Below are 17,253 nucleotides of genomic sequence, written 5' to 3'. Positions count from 1 at the left end.
CAAATCACACCAGAACGGAGCACATGCTACACCGTCTCATCCTTCGAATTTTATATGGGACATATTGAAGGCACTCCCAAACCTCGACGGAGCAATGCCACGAGTACTGGCAGTGCCTTCATACAACTCCTCCACAAAACCTCTTAACACTATTGTAATGTTTGTGAGCTCTCGACCTTTGCTCAGAATGAAGGTGGGAAAGAACTAGCAACCGACTTGGACATTATGGAGGCACTCTTTGTCCTCAAAATAAACTAATATCCCAACATTTATGTGTAAACACAATCTTGTGCATCGGGCCAGAACAACATATCATCCCATCTTTTTGGGAGCAGCAGAATTGCAAGGATTTGAGCCACCATCACCAAGGGAAATCATATCAAGGAGGGACCGATTCCAACCCCCGTGAAGAGAAGAAATTAGACGAGAAACTCGCTGCACCCCAAAGTTGACAGCCACCATACGGTTACCACAAGCTGGAGACCCATAGGGTAAACATCACTCCAAACGTAAACCCATGACCATTCCCGATTCTCCACATTCCGCCTTTCTCAAAGATCCAACCAGCACCAAGAATACTTGACCAACTATAACTCGATCTATGGATTTTTTTCGCCCCACGTAACCCTTGGGGACGTAGACTGCCTTCTAAATCTTACTAAGGAGGGATTCAGGATGAGAATAGTTCCTCCACCAAATCTTCACCACCAGGGCTGAAAGAAATCCTTGATATCCCTAAACCCAAGGCCCCATCCCACTTTAAGCGACACAGTTTACTCCACTTAATCCAATGCAAGCTTCATCGGGTCACATCACAACCCCAATAAAATTGACTAACCTTACCTTCGAATTGGTCACAAAGCCCATCCGACAAAAGAAAGCATGTCATCACATAGGAGTGAATAGCATGTGCAGCCGCCTTGATAAAAACCTCCCACCCCTCTCGAGAAATGGATTTCTCCTTCCAACCCTTATGCTTCTTCCACACACTTTCCTTGACAAAATTCAAAATATGCATCTTTAACTTGCCAATGATTGTAGGAAAATCCAAGTACTTGTCAAAGATTTCTACAACCATTACACTCAATAATTGTTTAAGCTCATAAAATCGATTACCATGCACATTTTGGCTAACCGAAAACATCGACTTATCAAGGTTTGTAGCTTGATAAAAAGCTCTCTCATCGGAGGACAGGATACCCAAAATGTTCTTTGTCACTTGGGCCTCCGCCTTAGCAAACACAATATTATCATCTGCTAATAACAAATGTGAAATAACAGTGCATTACGCGCAATACTAATACTAGACAAGGCAGAAGTAGAAATATCTCTTTGAATAAGAGCAAAGAAAACCTCCCCACGTATAATAAACAAGTAAGGGACAAAGGATCTCTCTGGCGTAAACCCCGTTTCGGAGAAAAGGGCGCTTGGGATTCTCATTCAGCTGAATAGATAAACTAACAGTTAAAACACAATCCATAATAAGCTTAAGGCAAATGACCGGGAAACTCATCTGTTGCAACACACAAGATAAGAAAGGCCACTCTACATGGTCATATGCCTTAGACATATCCAGTTTGAATCCTATCATGCCATTACGACCAACAATTTTTCCTTCATGTGGTGAAAGCACTCAAAGGCTTTGAGAGCATTGTTTGTAAATCACTGAGTGTAACATATAATATTAGGCAAAATAACTTTTAACCTATTAGCTATCATCTCATTTATAATTTTGAAAATAACATTACACATGCTAATTGGCCTAAACTGACTTGCATGCACAAGCTTCTTAAGCTTAGGAATCAAGACAACAATCGTCTTATTTACCATACATGGAAAGATATGTCCATAACTTGCAGACATACATGTGCCACATCATCCCCCACAATGTTCCAGTATCGCTGGTAGAAAAGCGCAAGAAACCCATCCAACCTTGGAGCCTTTTCCAAGTGCATAAAAAAAGCACATCTTCCAGTTCCTTTGTCGTGAAAAGTTGTATAGGAGAATTTTTGTTATTGTGAGAAATGAGAACAATTATGTACTATTAGTAGTTAAATTAAATTTAAAATCTCAAATTAAAATGAAAGTAAAAATGGTCATGTGACCCATCTTTCTTAACTAAACTAACTTTATCCAGTTCTTGTACGTAGCTCCACACTTCTTCATGTTATGTTTCCTATCTTGTTCTATGTGGTAAACAGGGGCGGAGGCACAATGGGGGTTTCTCCCTACTGTAGCCACCCTGAAGTTTTCACTTTCTATTAACAAAAAAAATTTGAAGTTCATATCATATGTTTTTTCAAGTGGATAGCACCCATAACTCACGCTCTCTTTTCTATTTTGTACTGTGTGTGACCTTTGCAAAGCTTTAATATATTATCACTTTTAGCTTCTTTCACACGAATTGAGTACAGATAAAGTGAGTACTGTCCTTTTTTTGAAAGCAAAAACAAAAAAAACTTTGCGCTAACTTCAATCTTGCCTCTGCTTCAACTTTCAAGCCTTCAACGTAGGGTTTTTTTTTTCTGGTTGCTTCAAAAACTTGATCAACAAAATCTTGTTTCATCTTCCTCAATTGGTACGTTGCTGCCCTAATTTTTTTTTTTCTGGTCTATAGATTCTTCTTTTCAAAAGTAAATGATTGTACAATTTTTCTATTCTACTAGTAAAAAGGGGCAATGAAATGAACAACCTTCTTTAGACTTGGTTGGGTGCTCATTGGTTTTATTCATCTCTTGCTATAAGTGCTAGAAGCTACCAGAGGGGAAGCTCAAATGATGGTTATTCAATAGTTTACGAGAAGACGAATTGAGTTTTACTGCTCGAACGAAATTATTTGTTGGCTTGACACTACCCAGTTCCCTTGATATATTGTATTATGTGATAAAAAATGGAATTTTCTTATATTTCATATTACTTTAGATCTTAGCACCCCCTCATAAAATTTCTGGCTCCGCCCCTGGTGGTAAATATTGTTGTTGTGGAAAATATTATAGGCTCAATCCATTGACCCAATAAAAATAGGTCATTGACAACAAATGGAATAAGAATTATTAATTTAGGTAATATCTATTATTATTTGATATATCTATTACAAGATAATATCTTAACTTATTCTTTTCAAGTTTACGACAACCCTACATATATATACATAAAAGAGAGGCATCGCTTATGTAAACACTCTTTATAACATAATCCTAACTTTCTCTCTCTCTCTCTCTCTCTCTATGCCCTATCTTTTTCTCAGTCTTTCTAACTTGAGAGTTAAAGTGTCTTGTAAATACCTAACCTGGTGCCCACCGTCACCGTCGGGATACTAGAAGATTGAAGCTCTACACAAAGGAGCTTTCTAACTTGCAGAACACTGAGCCTTAATCGGATTCACCCCTATTAAGGTTCGGTATGTCTACATTCGAACACCGGTAGGATTTTAGGGGAACGTTAACTCATACTCTCATTCAACTCTATTATGGTGGTTATAAGAAGTAAACATGAGATTCACAACCCTTCGCGAGAAGGAGTACCTTTACAATTCACGAAGGCAATAATAATCAGAATGATGCTCACATGGACGTAGAGGTGAACTAGCTGCGCTCACCACTACAATAGAAACCTCTCGACAACTAAGTTGCACGAGTGACAATAAAACTCTACTATAATCTCATAAGGAGGTTGAATGGTCACTTGCACCATGCCCAAGAGAATAATCAAAGAGTTGTAATTCCCCTCCTAGTTGAGAATGTTAAGGTCCCACCTCCCCCAATCTTACTAGAAAATGTAGCCGCCTAACTGTGTATTTACGAATTGCAGAGCTTAGCTGCGCCCCTCAATAGAACAATAAAGCATACACTGTGACTCCTAAATCAAAACACAACATGGGTTAGAAAGCGGTGAAAACTCACCCAAGAGAGATCATAGGGGTATTACGCCCTTTCTTCACTTCATTCTCCTTTGGGCTTGCAGTGTTCCAACTACCTAATAGATTCCGAAAGCCACCTACTATTAAACCATACACGAGGTGACACTGGCTCACGTGAGCACTTCAAGATAGTACGAGAATGAGATGAGTTTCTTAGGGGCCAAAACCCCCATCTTAAGTTGAATTTTTCCTTAGACATTACGTAAGGCCGCCCTAACCCGGTTTAGATCCATGTCACCAAGATCCATCCTTAGATAATATAAACTTTCTAACTAATTATTCCATCACAACAATAGAGTCATGTTTAGGACCTCACACTCCTTGGCCCGAGTTAGATATAGGATCGTGAGTTCTTGTGATCCTTTCTAGCGAGATTCTACCATGAGGCCTCTTTAATTCCAAGCCTCCTCCCTAACAGTATGTTTCGTTTAGTGGTGGATTCCCTCCAAAATGAACATTCATTCGCACTTTTTTGGCTACTCATCAACCCAAAAAGATAGCAAAATTCAAGGAAAGATCCATGAAATTCATCATCAAAGGAGCATCATCTAGGCGGATTTGGATCAATAGAATGTGAGACCACCCACCTAGGGAAGTTGAAATCAAAAGGCCCAAACAACAAAAAGCCCAATAAAGTTGTTCTAAGCATTCAAGATTCTACTAATATGGTCCTAAGGGGATTTTTTCCTCAAATACTCCCTTAAACGCCAACCCATCCAAAATTAAGTCATATACCTTGAGCTCGCTAGCATCTCCCGACCAACATCGCCCCAAGTAAGCAACACCACAGACACCTCGAAGCACTACACATTCCACTATAGGTACAACCACGCTATTGATAAGTGTCTCATTCTTCATGATGCAATCAAGAGATTGGTGAAGATGGAAAAACTAGGTTGATATGAGCGAAGAGATAGAAATGCATGAGCTAGGACAGATGAGAACTTTTGGCATTGTAGATCACCGAGCCTGGATGGAAGAGAACATTGAGGGTGTCAAAGTTCCTGGTCACTTCATGGTCGAGATCAAAGGCAGCAGAATAGATAGAAAGAATATCCCTAACCTCAGGGCTAAGATGTGAGATAAGAGGCGAACAAGATCTGAATCACATGCATTAAGGAGGATATGTGATTCATCGATAGAGATTTTTCTCCCTTATGGTAGAGGGAGGATTCACCGGTTGTGGAGCATCTAGAAATACTCGTAAGAAGCATCTGAAGGAAGTTATGCATATTTCATTTTGCCAGTCACTTTGATCGAGGTACGAGGACTCTCCCGACGTAGTATGATATTACCCAATAGGAATTCATCTGCATCAACAATGATCATGTAACGTTAAAGTTTTCTTTTTGAAATTTACATATAGAACCTTGTTAACGTTAAAAAAAGCCTATTGCTTAATATATTTTTGGTCAATTTAAAAACCTGTTGTCTGAACAGACACAAAAAAAAAAATAGAGCATCAAGGCTTGATACAACTAGGCCCACATTGTAACATTAATCTCTTTCTCTTATATCATTGAGCCGTTTTCTTTTTCGTTTTCTTTACACGATCCAAACTGAAGACGGTTCTACCATCTATTATACTCGTCTTTCTCTAGTTTCTTACATTTAGCAATTTTTTTTATAGGGAAATGTTAATTGTTAGAAATTTTAGTAAATTAATCATTCTTTCGGGTTCGAACCCGAGACTCTTCACCCTTCATCCCACTCATCATTTTTGCAACTCTTCTTTCTTTAAATTTTAATTTTTTATCATCACAATCACAATAGTAACGATACATGAGACACATATAGGGATCTAGAAATTTGATGTTGTGTTGGCAATATGTACATATAAATTTGAAATAAAAAATAAAACGTATACTATTAAAAGAAAGCACATCATAATTGTTCTCTACGAGTTTTCATACTCTCTGTACAATTTGTTCATTTTCAACGCTATTAAATATATGTATCTCTATATAAGTAACTAAACAATCATTTAACCATTCATCTCCCATACAATTTTGCATTCGATTCTTGTTGATATTCATAGTGGATAAAGCTCCTTCAACAACAGGTAATATCAAAGCTATCTCTAGAGCCAAGAGTTTCATTGGGGAAAAATATGAAGGATTAAAATGAGCCAAACTATCGCAACCAGAGTCGCGGCGGGATGACGAATAAAAAAATAATATTATAAAGGATTAACACATAGTATAAAGTAAAGAGTCGCCTCTAATGGTTAAAGAGAAATTGGAACCCTCAAAACAAAAAGAAAACTGGTCTGCGTCAGAGTTCTGAACTCGGGTGTCATTTACGCATGTGAAAAGTATTAGCAACCACAACGTTCGTAAAAACAATTATGTTGGTACATGTTGTCTTGCATTGTGTCATAACAACCGATTGTCGAGGCAGATGTCCTGGCATATGAATCCGTGTAGCTAGGGCATCAGTTCTTAGCTTGAGTTTTTATTGTGGGCCCTCTGAAGATTTACTGAAGATATGTTTTTGAGTTACTTTAGGAGCAAGTAGCTTTTCCATAAGGGTTTTAATTGTGGGTTGTTATTTGTTGAAACAATCTTTGTTAAAAGATTGATTTCTATCTTTACTTGTGCAATAAGTAAACCGAATCTATCAAGATTGCGTTTTGAATTGATGTTGCTGCAATCTGTTTCTTCAGCCCATGCTAACCCTAGAGCCCATGCTACCGCTGCTGAAGTCTATAAAAGGATGAAGACCTAAAACTTGAAGATCACCGAAGCTAAAGAGAGAGATCAAGTGTTTTAGGATTTGTGTTTGTGCTTTGTCCTTTGTTAGTTGTGAATCCTCTTTGCTCACTGATTCTATAAAGCAAAGAAGGGTTCTGTGTGTTTGATTACATTCAAACTCTGATTGTTCGTTGTATTCACCAATCACTGTGGCAGTGATTGAGAGAAAGTGAGAGGGGCTCTCATACTTAGGTTGAGATTCTAAGTAGAAATACACTGGGTAGATTAGGAAGTGAAATATGAACTGTCGTGTTCATGAGTGTATGTAATTCCTGAATCTTGAGATAGTGGATTTCCTTTCTTTGGGTGCAAACCCTCCAGACGTAGGTGAAAGTTTTTCACTGAACTGGGTTAACAATTCTTGTGTTTTGTTGTTTCTGGTTTAAGTTATGTTTTTACTGTTAAGCGATTGTCGAACCTATTGTCCTAGCATCGTGCAGGACATTCGTACTACAGGGAACCTGAATTACAATTGGCATCAGAGCAGGCACCTTGTTCTGGTTGGGTGAGCTTCAGGGAGTTTTATTCAAGTTCTCATGGATAACAAGGAGGGAGGATCAGTCAATAGGCCACCCATTCTGGATGGTACTAACTATGACTACTGGAAGGTTCGCACGACAGCCTTTCTCAAGTCAATTGACAACAAGACTTGGAAAGCTATTGTCAAGGGTTAGAAGCACCCCACTAAGGCTGAGGTTGAAGGCACCACTACTACTGTTGTGGAGAAACCTGAAGAGTAATGGACCAGTGTTGAAGATGAAGCTGCTCTTGGAAACTCAAAGACTCTAAATGCTATCTTTAATGGAGTTGACAAGAATATGTTTAGGCTGATCAATACGTGTACTGTGGCAAAGGATGCTTGGGTAATTCTGAAGACTGCACATGAAGGAACTACTCGAGTAAGGATGTCAAGACTTAAGATGCTCACTACTCAATTTGAAAATTTGATGATGACTGAAGTAAGAGACTATCTCAGAATTCCACATGCGTGTCCGTGACTTGTCTAATGCTTCATTTGCTTTGGGAGAACCTATGCCAGATGAGAAGCTTGTAAGGAAGATCTTGAGATCTCTTCCTCAGAAATTTGCTATGAAAGTCACTGCGATTGAGGAGGCTCAAGACATTGAGAACATGAAGGTTGACGAACTTATTGGCTCTTTGCAGACATTTGAGTTGAAACTGAGTGGGAGGTTTGAAAAGAAGAATAAGAGTATTGCTTTTGTGTCAAACACTGATGAAGGTGATGATGAAGACTGTAACACCCCGATTTTCGGGTGTCACTTAAGTAACTCAAAAATAAACCTTAAGCGGAAAACAATTATTTTTTTTTCTTTTTCTCTTTAAATAAGGCGATAGAAAATAAAGACATAAACCAGCAAACTAAACTAACCGATGTACATCATATAAACATGTACAGCCTCAGCTGCACTCCAACGTCACGCGCACTCGCAGTGACTCCAAAGTAGTGTGCCCGTAGGCAAATATACAGATCCAGAAATGTGAGTGAGAAAGTTATAAATACAATCCTCCAAGAGAAAGTCGGCCTCGAAATGGCCTAAGCAAAGACCCCTATGGTCCGACTAAGTCACTGTGATCCCTCAGTAAGAGAACCACACAAAAAGCCATGCATCAGGAACCTACCCTGTCCCAAAACAAACGAATCAGAGCTCTACACAAAATATGACGCCTGCCTAAACCTACCCTCCCAGTACTGCTCACATATCCTCCTCCTCTCCTTCGTCGCTCGGCGAGTAGCTGTCAACGTCGGCGTCGGAGTCCGAGTCCACAGCGAACTGAAGGCGGCAAGTTGAAGCTCAGCTCCATGCGTCGTAGTACTCCCTTCGTCAGACGTCCACGCTCGTCAGTACGGTCCTCCATGACCCTTCCCCGATACGTCGCCCGATTATCCACAGGATCGATCACCCAAGCGATGGGGGCATGTCGGTCAACCAGCTCAAACCTGATCCCCCCCGAGGGAGAGACCATCGAAACCCAATCAGCCATCGACATTTGGCAGCAGGCCGACCGCCCAAACACAAACATGAAACCAAAGCCAAGGCGCTAGGGTCAACTCACGGAATAGAGTAATTATACAAACATCATGTGATAAGGGGTATATATATATGTGTGAGAAGGTTTATATATATGTGTATATATATATATATAGATATATATATATATATATTCCTAGCATGTTATCGGCTCTAACATTAATTCAGTAAGGCAAACAGCACACAATTCCAGTCAGGGTGAATGTATGCGTGAAATGCAATTCAATATGAACCGGATAGTTGTTTGGGATGGGCAAGACGAGTCTGCCCTACACCGGCCTAGTGTCGACAACTCTGCTCGGGTGTCGCTTACAACCCATGCATAGTCAGATCAGTCCCAACCACCCTAGGTCGTACCACTCTGCCCGCTATGCCGAAGATACATCCAAGTGTTCTTCGATGAAGGTCGTCCCAACCTTCGTGAAGCCGTCCCAACTTCACCGAGGCCCAATCTTTCGATCGTACAAACCTCGAATGTATGCATGATGCAATATGGTTAGCCAAACATCGAATCGTCCTCACAACGCAAGTGTTTATCTTAAAGAAGATCTCAATGTGTAAACCCAAGTGTTTAATGTCGACCAAGACGACATAAACCCCAATGAAAGAGTACCAGAGTACTCGGTGACCGCCTCTCTTCACCGTAGATCGCCTCCGTGGCTTCCACCAATTCCCGAATAGTGACAAGACTTGTCAACATTTGCCCGTCTTTCGCAATCATAACCCATTTAAGTTCCCTATGGTTTTATTCATTAATAAAAATGTTTCAAGTTGAATTAGTCAAGTTATGAGTTTCATTTTCGAAAACTTAGTTCCCTAAGGTCTCTAGTTTCCAAGATTCTAATCATTCTAAGTTTGCCAAAATCCCCCCAAATGTAACCCCCGGGGAAAGTCTAAGTATACAAACGATGGCTAGGTCTCAAACCTCGAGTTTGGACTTGCCTAGGGTTGTTCATCCAACCTGAAAGATCAAAAGGAATCAGTTCAGTGATTCTTCGCTCCGAAATCGCGTTAAGGCGCACAATTTAATACAACATCAACAACACATGTTATGAAAACAACATAGCAATAATTCATCATCATATCCAATATCAAAGTAATATACAAGTCGAATTTATCGACGCCTATCATGCAATCTTAGCTAATAGGTAAGTTAACCTCGAGTTGTTCCAGCCTCGCGGTATAGGTTCTCCTCACAATAAAGCTCCGTAGTACCCAAAGTTCCTTCAACTGAACCTTGGAGAAAACGAAGCAGAAATCAACACAAAATCGATTAGCCCGATCACAAAACAGCTAATTAAAGATAGAAAAGGCGTTCGAAGATTCAGAGTACAACAATCGAGCACGAGAGGACGAGTTATCGCAAAAACGAAATCCTCCCCCCCTTAAAACATGCTCTCGGCCATAAAGAGAAAAAGGTTCTGACGCTTTTTCTTCGATCTAATTTAATTCCTAGGTAGTTTTAGGGTAAAACTAGGGTAAAGAAACTGTCGGAAAAATTTTAGAACGACCGGGTCGAAATACGACTAGTTAGGGGCATTTTGGTCCAAAATTAAAGCTCAAAAACTCAAAGTTAAAACTTCGGAAAATAAATTTGATGGGAACGTTCACAACGGCATTTGTAGCAACTAATCCTAAAAGCACTAAGTCGGATTGTGGCTTTTCGACGATAAAGTTTCAATATGTGCGCAAAAGGATTTTTTATACAGTTTTTCAGATCCTCGGCGACTCGATCGAAATCGGCGCACAACGGCGAGTGTTCTAGGTTGTTGGGTAAGTATAGAAGATGGATCTAAAGAAAAATCGGGAAAATCGAACAGTTTTACGAAAAGCTCGAAACTTTGAGCTCAGAAAGAGATAAAGAAACGCGATAAAAAGAATGATCGAAGGTAAGAATCAAGTAAGTTACCTCCGTGCCGTGAAATCGAGACAAACAGCTCGAAGATCGGTCAAGAAACGACGAAGTTCTTCCTCCCTCTTCTCTCCTCCAAGCTCGCGGCCTCCAATGGGTGAATGGGTAAGTTTTGTGATTTTTTTTGTCTATTTATAGGAGAGTGAAATCGCGGGAAAATGAATATTTCGCGATTCCGATTTTTGCAGCACGTTCATCGGTGAATTCTAAGCGAGATTCTGGCGACAGAATTCCTGAACTCAAAACAGGTTTCTTGAATTTGAGAAAAATGATCCAAAAGCGGTGTAAGTTAAATTGCCCCGAAAAACTACTTTTTGCTGTGAAAGTCAGATGACAAAACTTCGTTCTGAACAAAGATTAGAAACATCGAAAGAAATCTGGCAGCGCGGATGGAAACTTCGTTAAAAGCTCCGAATAGAAAAAGTCTTCAATCAGTGTTTGAATTTAGAGTTTTTAAAGAAAAGAATTTAGCGCCGTCGGACTTCCGAGAAGTGAAACCTATCGTGCGTACAGTCCAGGGTTCCGAAATGAAACACTGGTCGAGGGAAAAATAAAGAGAACTTCTTATTTTTCCAAGGATTTGAAATTTCGCTTAAACGTTGCTTTAAGAGCGGAATTAGCCTATTCTGGACACTCTCGCCATAAGGCGGGTGTGCAGACGACTCGCACTAACTCCTAAAACGACTATGGTACTATCCTCAAGAAATTCCTGAACTTTCTTCTTCATTAAACTTTCCCAAACAGCAAACTCCTGTCACGCTTACACCGGTCCTACGCGTGAGTCGGAAATTAAACATTAAATCCAGTTCTGCAAATCCGGATCTTACAAAGACTGTGAGGGTGAAAATCTTTCTGAGGCTCTGGCTATGCTAGCAAAAAAATTCAACAGAGTATTGAGAAAGATTGACAAAAGAACCAGGCCTAATGTCCAGGACATGAAGTTCGACAACAAACCCAAGTTTTCTAATTCACAGAGGAAGACCAAAGAAGAAGAAAGATCTGGTCAGAATAAAGGAGTGCAGTGTCATGAATGTGAAGGATATGACCATATAAGGTCTGAATGTGCCACTTATCTAAAGAAGCAGAAGAAAGGTATGATGGTAACTTGGTCAGATGAAGACACTAAAGATGAGGAGGAGATATCTGCAAACAAAGTCAATGCTTTCTCTGGAACCATGTATGAATCTGATACAAGTGATGAGGACATTATAGATGAGGAACTGGCTGAGACTTACAAGCTGCTACATATCAAGTGGGAAGAAGCATGTAAACTTGTGAGAGAAAAGAAAAGTGAGATAGAACAACTTGTCTCTCAGAATGAAAGGCTGAAAGAGCTCAGCACAAAGCTGAAGGAAGATCTGGAGGAATGACAAAGTAAGTTTAATAATGCTGATGTTATGGAAAAGGCTAATTTAATGTTGATTAATGCAGGACTTCAAGAGGAAGTGGCAACTCTGACAAGAAAGCTTGAAGCTACTCACAAATCTGTTAGAATGATGAACAGTGGTTCTGATATGCTTGATGAAATTCTGAAAGAAACCAGCAAGCAAGGAGGGAGTTTGAAGGGAATTGGCTTTGACTATAGGACATCTAATAAGAAGATCAGAAAGGATCAAAGAAATTTGTTTATGCTATAAAACAAACTGAATTCAAGAAGCCCAGGAATTATCAGTTGTCAGACCCATTGTCTCGACATGTGCCTCAGCATGTGAACCCTCAGCTTAAGTTTGGCAAAACTGTGCCTTGGAAGTGTCACTACTGTGGTAGGAATGGTCATATAAAGCCCTACTGCTTCAAGTTATATGGCTATCCTCAGATGCACAACAACAAAGCCTATTTAGATGAGGCAGCAATGGAAGCCCAATGGTGAAATCAAATGTCAGGTAGCCTGCACATCTTTCAGAGCATCATCAAAGGAAGACTGGTATTTTGATAGTGGCTGCTCAAAGCACATGACAGGGAACAAGAGTTTTTTACAAGACATCAGAAGTCACTCAACCAACTATGTTACCTTTGGAGATGGAGCTAAATGAAAGATCAAGGGAGTAGGAAAGCTTGTTAGCACAGAATCTCCTAACTTGAATAATGTGTTACTTGTCAATGGTTTAACTGCAAATCTGATCAGCATAAGCCAACTATGTGACCAAGGGTATGATGTGAAGTTCAATAAAATAGAATGTGTTGTGACCACTGATGAGGACAAAATTGTGATGAGAGGAATCAGATCAAAAGACAATTGTTATATGTGGACATCAGAAGAAAAAGCTCATGTTTCTAGATGTTTGTTAACCAAAGAAGATGATGTGAATGTATGGCATCAAAGACTAGGACATCTCAACTACAGGAGCATGCAAAAGGTTATTGCTGATGAAGCAATAAGAGGATTGCCCAGTTTGAGCTTGGGAGAAGGAAAGGTATGTGGAGAATGTCAGATTGGTAAGCAAACGAAAGTGCCACACAAGATGCTCCAGCATCAGACCACGACAAAGGTTCTGGAATTGCTTCACATGGATCTCATGTGTCCCATCCAGGTTGAAAGCTTGGGAGGAAAAAGGTATGTGTTTGTCTGTGTAGATGACTTTTCAAGGTATACATGGGTTGAATTTATGAGAGAAAAATCAGAGACTTTTGAAATTTTCAAGAACCTATGTTTGAGACTTCAGAATGAGAAGGATTGTGTGATTGTGAGAATCAGAAGTGATCATGGAAGGGAGTTTGAGAATTCAAAATTCTTGGAGTTTTGTGGAACAGAAGGTATTAGCCATGAGTTTTATGCCCTCATCACTCCACAGCAGAATGAAATTGTTGAAAGAAAAAATAGAACTCTCCAGGAATCAGCTAGAGTAATGTTACATGCTAAGAAGATTCCACACCAGTTCTGGGCTGAAGCTATGAGTACTGCCTGTTACATACACAACAGAGTCACCATCACGGCAGGGACATCCTCTACACAGTATGAGCTATGAAATGGTAGAAAGCCTTCTGTAAAATACTTTCATCTATTTGGAAGTAAATGCTATATCCTTGCAGATCGTGATCCTAGGACGAAGCTTGATCCAAGAAGTGATGAAGGGATTTTCATGGGGTATTCTATGAACAACAAAGCTTACAGAGTTTTTAATTCTCGCACAAGGACCATGATGGAATCTGTGAATGTGACTGTGGATGATGAACCAAGCAAGAAGGAAGAAGCAGATTTGAATGAAGATGATGATGATGCTGATGTTCTAGCCGATGCTTCAGCAACTGCCTTCGACAATGATTCAGAGACAAGTGCTAATGAAAAGGAAGACAAAGACATCCCATCAAACAAAGCTCCATCAATCAGGGTTCAGAAGAATCATTGTCAAGAAAACATTATTGGTAATCTTCAAGAAGGGGTGACTACCAGATCCAGAAGTATGATTGCTCACGGTTGTTTCATCTCTAAGATAGAACCCAAGAATGTAAATGAAGCTCTCACTGATGAATACTGGATAAATGCTATGCAAGAGGAGCTAGAGCAGTTCAGGAGAAATGAAGTGTGGGAGTTAGTGCCTAGGCCTGAAGAAGTAAACATCATAGGCACCAAGTGGATCTTCAAGAACAAATCAGATGAAACTGGAATAGTCGCAAGGAATAAAGCAAGGCTTGTTGCTCAAGGATATACTCAGATAGAAGGGGTTGATTTTGATGAGACTTTTTGTAACACCCCGATTTCGGTGGCGTCACTTTAGTAACCAAAAGTAAACTTAGTGCGGAAAAACGTGAATATTTTTTTTTTCCGATAATAACTAAGACAAGACTGAATTAAATAAAACCCAAATGCGAAAAACAATAGAACTAATATACAATATATAAACAGCCCCCGCTGTAAGTAACAACCTCGTCACGAGTAAACCTCCAGTGACGGTAATAGAAGAGTAGCGCCCGTAGGCAATATGTACAAACTGAATATAAAGGTAAGTGTCCGCAACACTATCCCTCAAAACTGAGAATAAGCTGACCCAATGGCCTGAAAATAAGACCTCCTAAGTCCAACCAACTCTCTGTGATTCCCATAAGGAAACCACACAAAAAGCTATAGGCGGAACTACCCTGTCCCCTAAAGAAGCAAATGAAGCAAGACTGTCAGAGCTAAACTCTACTCCTACACTAATCCTAACTCGAGGAGCTCATACCAACACTCAAAACTATGTGCTAGCATGATCGTCGTTTGAATCAGAATCCAGAACAACTAAGTCTACCAACCCTATCCGTCCTCCCCTCGCAACCGTAGTGCGCTCCGATGCTGGACTCACGGGCTTAGGGCCCGAACCCTGATCATCAATGATCGCAACGGAGGGGGCACTAGACCCTGCCGACGACACTCCCACTAGCTCCTCCTCTGAGGGATCCTCCTCGTCTGAAGACAACGGTGGTGGTGGTGGTCCTCCAAGTCCTGGTCCACAGTGAACGCCCGGTGGCAAGTTGAAGCTGATAGAGCATCTCCTCAACACTCCTGACCTCAAGAGTCCTCCACTATCCACGTGGTCCTCCATGATACGCCCCGAATACGTCGCTCGATGGCTCGCGGGGTCAACCACCCACGACCCGGGGTCGTCCTGATCGATCATCTCATACCTGATCCCCCCCGAAGGGTGGACCATTGTGAACCAATCCGCAATGGACATCTGACAAAAGGCTTTGTCCGCCAAAACACACACAGAAGACGCGAGGGTCAACTCTAAAGAACTGTGTAAGTAATAAACCCAATAGGTACAATTAATAGATAGCCACTTAGGCTTATAACTAGAGATATCATTCCTAGGGTTTCATGTTCCATAATGAACGTAAATGACAACAATAACAAATAGCATGTTCCAAAATAGGATTAACAAATAACAATCACACTCGACAACTAAATTAGTATGCATGTTGCATGATATGCAATGCAGGTTAACCCAGTCAACCAATATGCATTCCGGAACGGATGGACATCATCGGATCAGCCCTAGCACCAGCCACGGTGGGACCATTTCGGCCCGTGTGCCTCTTACTCCAACATCAACATGTAGTCAGATCAGCATAAAACCCGAAGGCCTGCCATTTCGGTCTGCTACTAAGAGTCACCTAGCAGCGCTCTTACGCGGAAATCCTGGTCTTATAACCAATTTTGGAATCCGCCGTGGTCCGGTATCTCGCCGTGTTTAAACCACTTAATGAGTGCATGCAATGCAGTGATTAGCCAAACAATGTCTCCGACCTCACTCGACACGTCGCCACGTGTTCTAGCTAAATTAATGTCTCTAAAAGCTTACCCTAAGGTAAAGTCGATTCTGCGACAAAAGACACTTCTTCACCTCAACATAGTAACTCATGACGATCTCCAAATCATCCGACTCATCTCAATCCGATGGTCACAACTGCTCAACGAGCACAGAGTATCACACTCTCGAAAACTAACGGTTTCCCGGACTTATCCCCAGGATAGCCCAACAACACATAGCTGCTCCAACAGCACCACAACAAACGCTGCTCCGACAGCACAACAACAACGTACTCAGCACTTGGATCCGACGACACTTCTCGTTTTCCAAAACTAAGATTTGCATCCGACGCTTCCTTTCGAGTTTGTTATCATTACTTAAAGATTTAGAGGTTGTTTAATGTCTTATGAGTTTTCTTTTCAAAATAATATCCTTTTTAGTCTTATCGCAAATCCTATCAGTTCTCGGGATCTCCAAATCCCCAAATGACTCCAGAGAATGTCTCGATCCATAAACATCATAACGAGGCCCGAATCTCATTCGTCCTATCAAACTTTCTCAAAACTCTCAAATAAAAATCGGCATGACCTGCCCGCTATTCTCACGATTCAGAATCTCAGATTATAGTGCAAACGCAGAATTAACTCATCACAATCAATCAACATGTCATATGTCAATATCTTAAGCAATAACCACATAGCACTTAGCATATAAGGCATGCACCACACATCCTAAATTACCCAATTAGCACTTAGCATGAAGATTCAATCTCAAAAGCATTCAGTAGATTCATCATCTACATTGTCAGCCGAAGCCTCAGAAAACATTTTCCAATCACACACAATCCAGTGCATAAACAGTAAACAATGTCGAAAACATCGACCCTAAGCATTAACTAGAGATTCAGTGAGAAGCCCTCACCTGTAGGTTCTCCAGAATGATCGTCTAACGCTTCCTCGCAAGCAAAGTCTTGTTCCTCGGGAAACTCTTCAAAAGCACCTTTAGAACAAAACCACAGAAATCAATCAAAATCTATCGGAAACTAAGCTATCAATACTTACTAAGGTTACACGAAGTAATCTATACTCTAAGGTACGATAATCTAGCGCGAAAGACAAGTTTTCGGAAAAAGGAAATTTCCTCCTCCCCCCTTAATAGGTTCGGCCACTTTTCACAATTAGGAGACTCGATTTTTCTTCGATCAAACTTGGTTCCTATGCTATCATTGGCCGTAACTAAGGGTATTCTGAACTCGGAAAAATTATCGGATCAAAAACTGTCGCAGGGGTATTTTGGTCATGATTTTTAACTTAGAAATTTCAAAACTGAAATCCCAAAAACCAAATTTTGCAGGGACGTCACCAACGACGTTTATGAAAACTAATCCTAC

The sequence above is a fragment of the Lotus japonicus genome, chromosome 3 (assembly GCF_012489685.1).
Source record: "Lotus japonicus ecotype B-129 chromosome 3, LjGifu_v1.2".
Classification (NCBI taxonomy): Eukaryota; Viridiplantae; Streptophyta; class Magnoliopsida; order Fabales; family Fabaceae; genus Lotus; species Lotus japonicus.
The sequence above is the reverse complement of the archived record's forward strand: the minus strand, read 5'-3'. Positions refer to the sequence as shown.